The sequence below is a fragment of the Melanaphis sacchari genome, unplaced genomic scaffold (assembly GCF_002803265.2).
Source record: "Melanaphis sacchari strain LSU unplaced genomic scaffold, SCAv2.0 Contig444_pilon_pilon, whole genome shotgun sequence".
Taxonomy (NCBI): domain Eukaryota; kingdom Metazoa; phylum Arthropoda; class Insecta; order Hemiptera; family Aphididae; genus Melanaphis; species Melanaphis sacchari.
The window spans coordinates 98,793-113,578 of NW_020271289.1; the positions used below are offsets into that span (position 1 = coordinate 98,793).

Sequence of the window (14,786 nt, forward strand, 5' to 3'; positions counted from 1 at the left end):
CAAGGTTCGCGCTCTCTTCGCACACACGACATGCACCCGCTCGCGTTTACGTATCATACAATATATTATATTAATTATTAGCATTAATTATTGTTGTAACCGATATTTTCGTCGTTATAATAATTGTATTTTACGTATTCAAAAAAAAAAAAGAAAAAATTTCGTTATTCGTTTTGTGCCGCTTGTGATTTATTATTATAATTATTTTTATTATTATTATTTTATTTTTTTTTTTTTTTTATTAATATTGTTTAATCGTGAATTTTTTATTTATGTAAATTTATATGGTATATTTTTTGTTTTCGTCTACTTTTTCTTCTCGTTTAAACATTTTTTTTTTCTGACATACCTATCTACTCTTCGCTTATCAATTTCATATGCCATCCCTGCACCACTGTCTGCAACGCGTTTTTTTAAAGTTTTTTTTATTTAAATTCTTACTGTCGTCTTGAGTATTGTTGGTGCCAACATTACAGCCAGCCACTGCAACGACGTACGTACAGGAATAATCGTTTTACTGTCACTTCACCACCGGACACTGTATCGAACAATAACAGCTCTATAGGTGAATATAACATTAAGATTCTTATCAAATGTATAGTAGCTTAAGATACAATCATTGTACACGTATAAGGTTGACTATATTTGATTCCGGATTCGAGTATGTCGACAGATAACACAAAGGCTGTTGCCTGTTGTCCTCGGAGAAACATCCTTTATGTAGGTGCACGTTGTCAACAGAATGTTTACTTTTTCATAGTTTTTCGACTTTTTTTTCTTTTCTTGTCCTATAATGACATTTGTTCTCGTAAAATATACTCTTATAGTATGTGTAGATAGGTAGTACCTCAAAAGAAATTAAGGCTTTTCAAAAACTATATACAATTGTAGGTATATATAGTTCAAATTTTGATCATGTGCGCATGTAGAGTCAAAAAAACTAAAAGCATTTTTTTTTCTTATTATACTATATTTATTTCATTTTCTTATTTATCGCAAATTATGTCTGAGAGGATTTGTATGCGTGTCGTAAAAGCGTCCAAATATTATAACGACTCTTTTCTATTAACATCGTACTTGGTAACCGGACCACGGTTTTTGTAAGGTTTAGCTCTATTGTTATATACTGCATTGTCTGCTAATTTTTCCCTTTATCCCCTCGTTACCATTTAATACGTATTTTGTAAGCTGCATGTATAAAGAGTGTAGATTTAAGACTACTATTAATCGAAACTATTGTGCGATACTGTATTGCTTAAAATAATAGCATTTCGATATAATTTAATATTTTAATGAACGATATTATTTTAATGGCCAGATAAATAATTATTAAGTGCGGCGTGATAAATTAATTGAATGTATTTAAGTTATTGTCGATAAAAAAAAAAAATACATATTTAATTGACTATTTGCTTATTGGTTGATTGAATCTTATTTGCTTAGGTATAATTTTGGCCACAGAATCCCATCGTTAAGTACACTGAAACCATTTTTTTCCCTCTGGCCTTACTTCAGTAATACTTATTATTAATCTCGTATTCAACATTATAGATATTACTGTTTTTTTATACCTCTCCTGTAGCAGTTGCATTACATATAAACCGCACGATTTTACATAATTAATGTCTGATTATAATATGGACTTTCAAATAATATAATATTAACTAAGAAATTTATTCGATAACGACAAACGTCCATACTACACAGCTATATAAGTTATTTTAATTTTTAAATATTATGATGTCGGTAGTGTTGGTGTTAACGTTTTTACAGAAAAGTTAATTGTACAAATAATAAAAATAACAATGATAACAAACAAATTTAAAAAAAAAGATCTAAAACATCTTGGGGCCATCTCTGCAGGACTATTTTCTGTACGGGAAAACAAAAGGGCTATAATTGTTGGCTCGCGCGCCAGTAGGTTCCACGTAGTAGATATTAATATTATGTTATTATTATTATTATTTTTTTGTCTTTTTCGCCTATTGTAATATTATTTGGTTTGACTTTGACACGATACGCTTTCACTGCAGCGATCGCCCATTGATGTTCATTAAAAATGCTGAATGCCTATATAATAATATATGAAATGATTACACTTTATGTATATATACGCTTCAAACACATACTCCAGCTGGTAGCTAATGTGCACGTCATTAATTTATTGATTTCGCCAAAATCTGAAACGATTAGTGTGGCCCAAACATAATCGTTCCACTTCACTTTCTGCAATTAACTGTCGTCTCGCGCGCGCACACACACAAAGGAATACTCAGCGCTCTCGTACACACGCACTTGAACATTTACACGTACGCCTCCCGTGAGTATAGTATAAAATGAATATTGCAGCAGTGACACGTGGTCATATTAACGAACAACGATCACGGTGAAATAAAGAGAAAGACTTCAATGAAAAGCGTATACTTGTCGCTCTCAAGTCTCTGTCCGGTGAACGTGGTTTTTTTGGGTACTTGCAGACGATTTTCATTAGATGTCGTAGGACCGAGGCGTGTCAAGACCAATAGATTTTTATCATTTGTCGATTGCGCGAATAAACTATGATGAATAGACACGGGCGTTATTTCAAGCACCCCGGATCCGGTTGACACACCGGGACAAAGCGCACCCCCAAGAAGCTGTTCGTAATCATTACGACAAAAAAAAAATTGCCTTCTATGACATCATCGTTTGTCTATATAAACGTATTATACTCGTATTATTTGCGCGTTTAATATTACGTGTAACCCTTCGCGTGTGTGGCATTTCGAAGATGATAAAGAATTCTAATGTGAAGAAAGAAAAAAAATGGACTATCGTAATTCCATAATATTATACAGCTGAAGATCGATTTAAATATCAAAACTATAAACCATGGAACAAATCCGTCATGTGCGTCTTATCGTTGCATGTGCAACGTATCAGATGCTCACGACGTTCCGCGCGAAACCGATTGGGAAAAAAAATGAGATTACGGCTTTTCCGGATCCGAACAGTATTACCGCGCGCATGTACAATATGCATAGGTAGGTGCTGTCCGAATAAAGTTGTGTATATTACAGCGCATACAATCTCTCATTCGATGAAATGATGTACTGGGCTGTGGCTATTGCGTATGCGCATATTAGACGGTTTAACAATATTATCATTATTCATTATTATTTCCTTAGCATGTACAGTCGTACATATATACTCGCACACGTGTGTATAATGCACATTATATGGTAGCACGAATCCCGGTGGCACATGCCCATATCTACCGGACACGGTTGAAAATTTAATTGCGTCTGAATTTGAATTATCCGACGCAAGAAACGAGTTTAATTCTACGTTATACCTATCACTACTACATTATGTTGCGGTAATAATATTACAATTATTATTACAATAATTAATTTATTTTCGTACGCGGAAGTCCGTCGAACGCCGTGGCGTTTGTATATTATGTTTATTATACGCGATATAATGAATACCTGGTACTTACCCATATTACAAGTAGCTTATAACATAATATTGTAATATTTTAATATAATATTTTTTTTTATTGTACAGGGCGAGTCATAATTCCGAGTAAATTTATTTTATAAATCATTATATCTGTGCCTACCATTGTTTCGTTCACCAAACTTTTCTACGATTGCGTGTTTAATTGCGGTTTTATCATCATAATATGCTCGTATAATATAATATCACTATATGTAACTGTGTTACATTCACACAGTCATTGGTCGAAATTATAATAATCACTCAAACAATTTGTTCAGCCATTCGTTGTTTCAATCTCTGTTGAAATTAATAAATAAATACTAAATTGCCATTTTTATCTGTTTGGACAATAATTTTATTATTATCAGAGCCAGGTCTACTTCGATTTCTCAGACAAATGTCGTAGAATATACTAGAATATTCTCTAAACTGATTTCGAACTGATACCCAATACGTGTTTACTTACTCGACGAGTTTTCGAGTTTGGACTTAACAAATCTTTAACGAGTTTTGGGTACTCGTTGCAAGCTTGTCTTGGTGCGATTTTACTTTTCTGTATCCTATAGTCTTAAAAAAATAATATTTTGCAACGTTCTATCGGACCTTGGACGTTATTATTTTTTTGTTAGTACATCAATCGATGAAATATGCTTGACTATATTTAAGCGTTACACTCAATCCCAAATCCCCAAATCGTTTTTGTGAAATAGATAATGATTAATTATTTGTTATTCTTAAATTTTACGAGATTTTTAGATTTTTATTTTATGCGTAGTAAAAATCACCATAAAATACAAATAATTATAATGCTTGTACCTATTATAGGGTTCAAAATTTCGAAACCTTGGATTTTTAAACATGTTGACTTGTAATTGACAGTATATATGTATAAGTATAGTTTCATACACATATTGTCCGAGAGGCACAATGTGTTTTTAAAGAATTTTAGAAAATATCTGTTAAATAAATGGTCTATTAACGTGATTAACGTTATGGTTTGTTATTTTTTTTTCATTTTTACTTTTTTATTGTTAAAAGATAAAAAAAAAAACCTTATCGATTATTATATTCTATTGCATGTTATAGAATTATAAAGAAGTGTGTCCGATACATACGTAGTAAACTAAATTATTTACTTGCATTATATAGATGTAAGAATATATTTGGCTTTACCGCTTTAACACAAGAGATGATAAAATTTAGACTAACCCGTTTAGATCTGTCACGTAACATAAAACAACAACCTAAACATATTTTGATTTTAATTTATGAATCCGCGCTCTTCAAAATCATTACAACTGTGTGTGTAGTATATTAGATGTTTAGTTGTATTCAATTATTATTATTTTTGATATCTTCTTAATGTCAAATTATTTGTAATTTAAATTAAAAAAAAAAAAAACACAATGTGATTAAAAATAATTGCCAGACAATTATACTTTCGATTATGGTATAATCATATTAATATTTCATGTGACGTTAAAACACTATAAATACATACAACCAAGTGTAATGAGTATATATTGCTTTTATATTGTCATAAAGAAATAAGAAAATTTACTTTTTGAAACATTAAAATAACTGTTAGTTCAGGCGTTCAGCCACTTTGACCTATAACAATTTACAAAACTATAACTAAGTAGGTACTAACATTTGTAAATGTATATTATTAGTTCTAAAATGACTCTTAAACAAATAGAGTATAAGCATTTAAAAATAATTATAGGTATGTTTATATAATATTATGTACCTACTACTTACCTTAGATACATTTTGTAATTAATTTGATAATTACTAAATTAAAATCAATTAGAAGTCAGAACCATTATTTTCCTGGTATAATTATTATTATAGGTTGTGCATATTTGATGGATGACGATATTTGATGTATTTAGAGTTTTTACTTCTGAATAAAATAGTAATGAATTAACGGTGAGTTATAGGTGTTGACAAGTTTAAATCATAATATTTAAAAAGGTTACACTATGCTAACATTCGATAAATCGGTGCGTTTAGGTGGATTTAGATATCATAACTGTTTAATACATTTCTAAAATAACTCCTGGCTATTTTTAAATTTTTATAAGTAAACAATTTTATTCACATGTATATATACAAAATGTTTATGCTGTTCAATGGTTAGTGGTCAAAATTTGTTATGATTTTTCGATAGATATCAAAAATGCGCACATAATTGGTGAACTGATTATATCCCCATGACTAGACAAATAAGGTCATTAGGTTATTTGTTATTTGGGAACTATTATTTTTTATTTTTAATACATTTATTATATTATTTATGACATTATATTAAATAGATATAAAGAAAACCAAATTGGAGCATGGAAAATCGTTAACTAAAATGTAGTATGAAAAATCGAGTAGGTAAACTTAAAAGTGTTGTTTATTTTTAAACTACAGTATGAAAATTAAAACCAATATTTCAACACCAATTTATTCTACATAGCTTTAAGGCGATTTATATGGCATATGATATAATATTAAATTTAGTTATAGAATTCAAATAATAGTATAGTTGAAAACAATTTATTAGGATGGTAGTTTATTACGCAGAAATGCTTACATCTATGCTATTCGTACAGTAATTAAATTGATTTTGATGAGTTGTAAATTTAAAGAAAAAAATAAGTGCACAATACAAATAATTAAAGGTTTAAAATATAATACTGACTCATTATCCATTATCAATAACAAGGATTTTCCAAAATGTAAGAAATCAATGATTTTTCGTTTGCTAAGTCCAATGTTCGAAAAGTACATGTCTTTTTTTCAACACGTATAAGTACTTACTTTTTATGAGTAATAATTATGAACTAATAAATAACTATCGTTTGTTCGTTTATTTATTAAATTTCCGTTTATGATTTATCGAAAAGCCAATTAGTTATTTCACCATGATAAAGTTTGACCTAAAGCTATATATACTGCAATATAATGTATTATTTTATCGAATGTCACGTAGACATACACTCGAAATGTACAATCTGCAGAACGTTTAGTCCAATATATTCGACATATATCTTTGAACTTTAACACATGTTATTATTTCATATCAGCGTGTAAAACAATATAAAATATATAATAATGTAAACGAAATGAAATTGATTTAATTGTTATTATCATATTATTTTACGACGGATGCATAATGCGTATAATAATATTTCGTATTCGATATCAAAATATGAATATTATAATATAATACGCCGACGGCCGGAGCGTTTAACCTCAACTACGTTTTACATTTGCGTCTAGCGCTCAAATTCCGTTATACGCACACGAAAGAATAATATATCATAACAATATCTTAACGACCGACAAAACGAAAAATATCAACAAAAAAATAAAATAATAATATACATGTATATATAAGACGTATAGTTACAGTATTGAGCAACAGTGTTTATAATGTTATGCGAACAGGCGATCTGGACGGCCCTGACATTAGCCTTTGACTATAATACAACGTACAATATATTATATGCGCCGAGTGGATCAAGAGACACGTCAGTCACAATATTGCGCCCGCAGCCGCTGCGACTTGTCCTCGATTCGCACACTGGTGGACGGCCAAACGGTTGTTTTCGGCTCCCCCCCCCCCTCCCCCCTTTCCTCGTACGCGTCTTCGCCAACTACAATCTCAAAACTTTTCGTCCTTCGTATTTTCCACAGGTACGCTATACGCGTGCCGGGCATTGTCTCGAGTGCGCACGAAAACGTAATAATGGTTCTCTGATATATTACGTACATTATAATATGTATAGGTATAAATTCCTGCTACTCGACGACTTTGTATCGATAGTTTCGCATACGAGTCTGCTAATTGTAACTGTAAAAAATATTATTTTTTTTTTTTTTTATAGATTTTCGAACATTATATTCTGTTTTAATCGTTCGACGGACGACAACAGTATTATCATAATTATATTATAATACGCTATATTATAATCAGTGATTTATTTGAACAATAGATGAGTCAATACCGCGTTTGTCACTGAATATTATTCATAAAATCTACTCATATTTTACGTACAGCGTGCTATGTGAAACTTTGACGTGATGACGAATTTCCGATAGATTATTATTAATATAAGACTTCTCGTGGTACATCATCATTGAAACTCGGCCTCAAAAATGCGCATTCAGTATACTAATAATGATATTAATAACAATCAATTAAATTGCTTTTTCAATAAATAATATCAATACTGCAATAATTTATACTTTATTGTGTTATCTTTGTATTAGTCATTAAATCCATTTCAATAATACAATTATTTTGTTCACACATGTAAAGAAATATATTTCGATTAAACTCATAAATATTATTTAAAATAAAATATATAATCAGATGTAAATCGTACAAAGCTGAAATAGCTACATCATAATTATTCCTCATAAAATCATAAAGCGCAGTATTGAGGCGTTAAAAAGGAATAATTTATTGGAAAGGTTTGAAATAAAAGAAATGGGTGCCGTTATAATATAATAATATGTGTTATTTACCAAAGTTACTTTTCTTATATTGTAAATGTTAAATAAATAGTAACGTCTAGTGATCGAGAACGATGTCTGTTAAATATGTCTCTACAATTCATAAATGGGGTTTTATTTAACGTAATATTATTCAAAATTACATTATGTCTGTTTTATTGAACAAAAATTCTTTAACGATTTTTTTTTATATATTTCGAATGTGTACGCGTATTATTCTCATTATTATTTAACAGGAAGACGTTAAATAAAATAATGATTTTAGTTGTTAAAGTTTATCGAGTTGGGTATTATTTAATCTGGAATCTAATTGCGCACTTTCTATGGAATTTATGGGGTTTCTAGCTGGTAATGACCATACATAATGCATTTTATAGTTTACGATTTTTTGTTTTACATTGGATTCCACTACACGGTGGAAGTGTTCGAGTAGATATATAATATATATTTTAAAGTAATGATACGTATTTATACGTAAAACGGTGACGTATGCGTATATTTATATAAATTACGTTATATAATTTCAGTTATTTCGTCGTTTTTCATTGTTCAAAAATAGGTCCATTTAACAATATCAAACTGTAATCACTAATTTTGTATTGCCGTGGTTTATTTAGGAGCTTACGGTGACATTATAACCTTCGTTTAACCGTATAAACTATATATTTAGGTTTTAAAATTCATCTCGTCAATTGCCTCTTGCTTGTACTATAGCTGCCCATCTTAGAACAATAACTTTAAGCATTTTGCCATTATTTACACAAATGGTTAGCTTAGGTTAAAAAATAGAAATTTCAACAAAAAATAAACGCTGTTAGTAGTTTGCATTTAAACCAAGATAACTTAAAAGTTGAATGTATTAGGTACATTTATACTAATCTGATTTGAAGTACGTATTTAAATGATAACATTATAATAGTTTGAATAATCAGAAATAAAATTTCAAACAATATTAAAACAATTTTTACTTCAACGACCCGCTCGAAATGGAGATAATCCCGTTAATATAATATTATTATTATTATTCATTGTGGGTTCAACTTTTTAATTCATCTTAGAATTAAAAGAGGTCATTTTAAGAAGGGGTATAACACTTGTCATCAATTACTTACTAGTTAGAGGTAGTGCATTATTTGATTTAGTTATTTTAGTCACGTGATAATGCGTGTACTCGTGTACATAATATTTTGATTGATGCTACCAAGAATCGTGGGAAAACTATAATTATCTTTTTAATAGCCGTATTTGACAAGAGAGTAAATAATAAAGATAATAATATAATAGATAAATTTTCCAAAAGTTAAATCTTACCGATATTTTTTAATACAAAACACTTGTCCAATGTTTACACCCAAATTTATATCAAATAAAATAATTTGAAACCAGAATTTTCATTTTAAATATTACGTTAGTTCAAAACTCTCAAGTGGTAATGTATTGACACGTCTTGAGTAATCATTGAAAATTTAAGTCAGCGAAATGAAAAAGATTAAAATATGTACAATGCAATATAATGTATTCAAAATGATATAAAATAATTTATTTTCTATATGAATTATGACTAAACAGTAAAATAAAATGCAAAATACAATTTAATATGTATTTAGCAATACAAGTATCAAAATCATTATAAACAAATTAGGATGTTAGTTTTAACAACTATTACTACTGTAACATTATATTTAAATAGTTAATATTGTGCCTGTTAATAGTTTTTTTATAGTTTATAATATTTATATGTACAAAATATATTATACGCACTATAAAACTAATAAACGAATATTAAGCTTAAATTTAAAAATATTTATAAGTTAATAATATAATGTATTACATAATAAAACATCGATTTTATACCAAAAGTTGAAATATAATGTGTATGTACCTTTTCAAGAAAAAGTACTAATACAAGATGATTTAATAACACAGGTAAAATACGTGATATAGTGCCTATGGTTTATTATAATTTATAACACTTGAAAATTGTATGATAATAATTAAAGAACTTTCACAAATTGAAACCAAAGTCCAAATGTTATGTAACCTTTAATTTTATCTATTTTTACGATAGTTTTAGTTAATTTTTTTATATTTGCATATTCGACGTGTTTATATTTTATAAATCATGGTTCTATAGATTCTGTTTTAGTAATAATATTATAATTTAGTTTTCATATTTATCAGTATTTTTATTAATTTAATTAATTTTGGTTATTATTATGGTGATAGTCTATAGGTCACTGGCTGATAATTACCTAACATAAGTTATATTTTATTTATTGTTCTTATTATAAATATATAATATTATATACCTAATTTTAAAACACTCATACTATGTTTTGAAATCTATATTCTATTATTCTTTTTTTCTATCAATTGTATTTATTTACATTACCGGTCGCAGTATACATTTTACATGAGGTAGAACTTTTGTTGCAGTCAATTAATGAAATTGCGTTTATCTACCAACTGTATACATTTTTAATAAACTAAAAAATTCTAACATAACTATTATCTCTTACCGAACTTTATTGTAAAGTGTATACATACATATAATATTAGGTTCCAATATACTTATATATTTTTTAACGTAAGTCCATTTCACAACATTTAAGGTCAACAAGCATTACATGCACAACGTACTTAATCATATTAAATTATTAAACCGATTTTAAATTATGTATTATTTTTTATTCTGTCACACACCATAGCGTTATGTAAGAAAGCAAATTCTATTGATTTTTAACGATTTCAGTTAAAGTAAAATTAATAAATAATAATGATATGTTTGGAAAAAAATAATTTAAATTTGTAATTACCATGGTTAGATAAAATAATAATATATTTTATAAATCTCTAAAATTGTGGAAGTTATTTTATTATAATATTACATTTTGTATCGCAACCATTGTTTTCAAATTAATCGATTCCGTAAATTTTATTTAGAAATCTATTAGTTGAATTTGAATAGTTGTTTTTGTAAATCGTTTAGTAACTACATGTATAATATAATATTATGGTAATGTTGCTAATTAAAATTATACACAATTAAAAGTTAATTATTGGTTATACCTTTATAAACAGAATAGGTTATATTTTGGATGTTGTAAGTACACAAACTAGCATGTATATAAACTATATTATTTTATTATTATTTAACATTTATTTTCTCTTTTCCTATAAACCATGCATACATCGATTGGTGGAACAAAATTTATTTTTAAGTTAAAGTGTGTTATTTTAATGACCGCTATCGTAATACATGACAGTTCGTCGAGTGTATTCTGCGGGATAAACGTTGACGCGCGGGGCGTTAAAATCTCCATTCGTCTTTATAAATTTATATTATATTATCCCTATATCGGCTACTAAACACACAATTTGATTTTTTTTTATATAAATATTATATAAACGAACACTTTTAGTAGCATTTCGTTATCGACCTCGAGTTTATAGTTCGAAAATAACTTTACCGTTGTGTTATCCCGTCACGGAAACACATATTTAATCGTTGGCGTGTGGACCCGGGTGGACATGGCCCAGATACGACTTGTCCATAACTAAACATCAATCGACCTAGGATCAAAATGAAACTGTTGCGCGTAATCTGTATTGCAAAATTTTATGCTAGCGCGTCTATTATAATACGAAAAATTATTTAAATATTATAACTTTATAATATTATATTAGGTATTGGTTAATGAAATAAATAAAAACCATTATTTTTAACTGTATTCTTATGACCTACGGATAAGTATGTTTTTTTGGAATATGTACAAAGTGGTCAAAAATATAATATAATGACCGCTTTTTATCTATAGTTTTTGGTTACAATATTGTAAACAAAATGCACCACACCTGCTTGAACTATTCAATTACAATAATACGAGTGTGTGTGTGTGTGTGTGTACAGTGTACACTGTAATACATTTTAAATTTCTAAAATACCTAGTTATTTTGACTTTTTTAAAGTTTCTAAGTATATTATTGTCTTTGTGATGATCATTTGACGAAAATATTTATATTATAATTTTATTTATCTACGAATTTATGTTAAATAAATTCTCATTTTAAAAATAATTAGTGATAAAAATTAATAATTCTATTATAGTATTGATTTTAATTTAACCCAATAGATATTTAAATTTTAAAGTTGATGTTATTAATCGCAAAACTATGAGTAAATTATTTAAACAAATATAATATAGATGTATTGTATAACACACAAGTACAATAGTACACTTTTGTGACAGCATTACATCTATTTCACTAAAAACTTTAGTCTAGGTCTAAGGTACACGTGTAATCATTGTAAGATAGTTTACCAACTGTAAGCGATAGTTTTGTTTAGACAACTAACACATTGATAACCATAATATATGAGTATATAAAATGTTTAAATTAGCTATATTATCTTAGAGCAGTATGCAATATTCTAATACAATTTGTGTCAATACGTTTTTTTTTTTACCCTATAATTATATAATCTTCACAGTTTCTATAATCTATTTATTTCGACTCGTAGCACTTAACTTGAATTTATTTGGAAGTCTTTATGTCGATCGTTGGTTGCTTTTTTTCTAGTACCACTATTAACTAATGTTATTATTTAAGTATGCCAAAAATCGATAACTCTATCACTATTGATTAATGGCTTTGTTTAAAATATTAGATTTTTATGTACCTATATCGATGAAAAATAATATAACGTGCCTCGTAAAAATCATACATTTTATTATATGGTATATATATATATATATCAATTATAATAATTTTTTATTGCACAATTACTTGGATTATTGTACGTGATTAGATATATTTATTCATAAAAAAAAAAATAATAATAATAACAGCTAGGTATATACAGCAACAATAAGTATAATGATGTATTGCACGGTCAAAAACAAAAATTTCACCAATAGGAAAAAACTATAGTTTTTTGACACATTATATACCACCGCTTTAGTTATGCAATTGCGCACCAAATCATAGTAGGTATGTATATGAATTTCATAATTTCATTTGAAAAAGACTTTGGATTACCGATAAGAATTATTTTATATTATTATGCATGTAGGTAGAAATATTTCAGTTGTTACATTATATATAATATATAATAATGCAATGTGGTCTGTATTGCTTGAAAACCACAAAATGTATAATACACAATATAGTGTTACTGATATTTAATAAACATTTATTTTACAATAATTATGAGCTAACACCAGTCTATAAGAAATCATGTATAAATGAAAACATGTTCTCTAATACTCGTAGATTATTAAAATGATAAAACATCATAAAATTCACGGCTTTATCGCGTGCTGCAGTATTCTGTTATTTTATATGTGTTATTGAATACATTATTCGTACTTTAATACATAATAAATTTCAATATCGATTAGTCATCATTGTACAAAATGTAAATAATGAAGACTGCATTCAAATGTTCTATAGAAATGCATATGCATAATGAATACTTGTATAAATTTGGTTCTGTTACTGTTGATGAGAGATACTGTAATATAATGATAATTATGTTAACCATATATTATAATTATGTATAAAACAATAGTATGTAGGAGCAAATTGATATTTTACGATGAACTACCGTTTTAGCAAGTTCTTGTCACCGAGTGCTTATCGTTTCGAGTAGATCATTGAGCTTTTATATGTTTGTATATATTATGAAATTGTGAATAGCATGTATAATAGGTACCGTAGGTATAATATGTTATGCTTCCGAATTTTTTTGTCAATTTCTTTCAATTTTTTCTTATACAATACCCCTCATCCCACCCCAATCACAGGCACAACCTCTCTTCTCGAAAAAAACAACATTGACATTTGAGTGTACTGCAGGACCTGTTTTACTTCGGTATCCGTATAACATGCTTGGACATTATTAATTAATTGTTTTTAAGCTTCAAGGAGATACGCATATTAAAATATTAAAAATTACATTATATCATTTTTGTAATAATGCGAAATTTTACGCTCAATTATTTTTCGAACTGTAAATAATAATTTTACTACCGAATCTATTTTATATCTGTTTGACCTTACCTTGGAATATTTTAATTTTGACCGACTTAATCCAGACTTATCATGCCGTTATATTGAAGTTGTGCGCACGGGCCCAACGTCTGGACGAACTTCATCGACAACGGAATAATTCGCCTTGTACGATTTTTTGCCACGATGACACCAATATAGCCGAACATCTCATATAATCAATACCTACTAAACCTTTATAATCGTTACAATATACCTACAAAGACGTGTTATGATATATCGTGTTTGGGATTTACATTTTCATACGTGACGTGATGTGTAATAATAAATTTAAATAATTTCTGGTCATAAAATTCTCTTCATCAGCCGGATGGACGATTTCGATTTTTGTTTGCATCACGTCATCATGTTATAATATACGATGATATTTTCATACTAACCATGTACGACAAATAAAGTAGTTGGTAGTTAATTTCGTGTTTTTTTTTTTTTTTTTATTTATTAGCTTTATTAAACCATTCGTGAGCGTAAGTATATTATTATATTACATTCGTAACGGTAACGATCTCCTCCGAACTCGCATTTCCGCCTTAGAAACTGGTTCGGTTGTGCGCATAAATGCACAGACACACACGATTTTTTCGATTACCGCAACTATTATCATTATGTATAATATATAATGTATGCTATAATATAAATACTCGTTAATGTTGAAGTTGTGCGATTGGATAATACGTGTAATAATGTGCGGGTTTACTATTATGAAGTACGGTAGGTAC

At 28.2% G+C, this 14,786-nt stretch overlaps 1 protein-coding gene across 1 annotated transcript in view; it reads left to right on the plus strand.

Annotated features, from left to right (window-relative positions):
- Window positions 1–267: 267 nt before the first annotated feature.
- Window positions 268–14,786, plus strand: part of LOC112597898 (ATP-binding cassette sub-family A member 1-like) — a gene marked incomplete at its 3' end in the record, with an annotated part of 30,733 nt that continues 16,214 nt past the window's right edge. Inside the window, 1 exon segment of the mRNA XM_025344124.1 lies at window positions 268–565.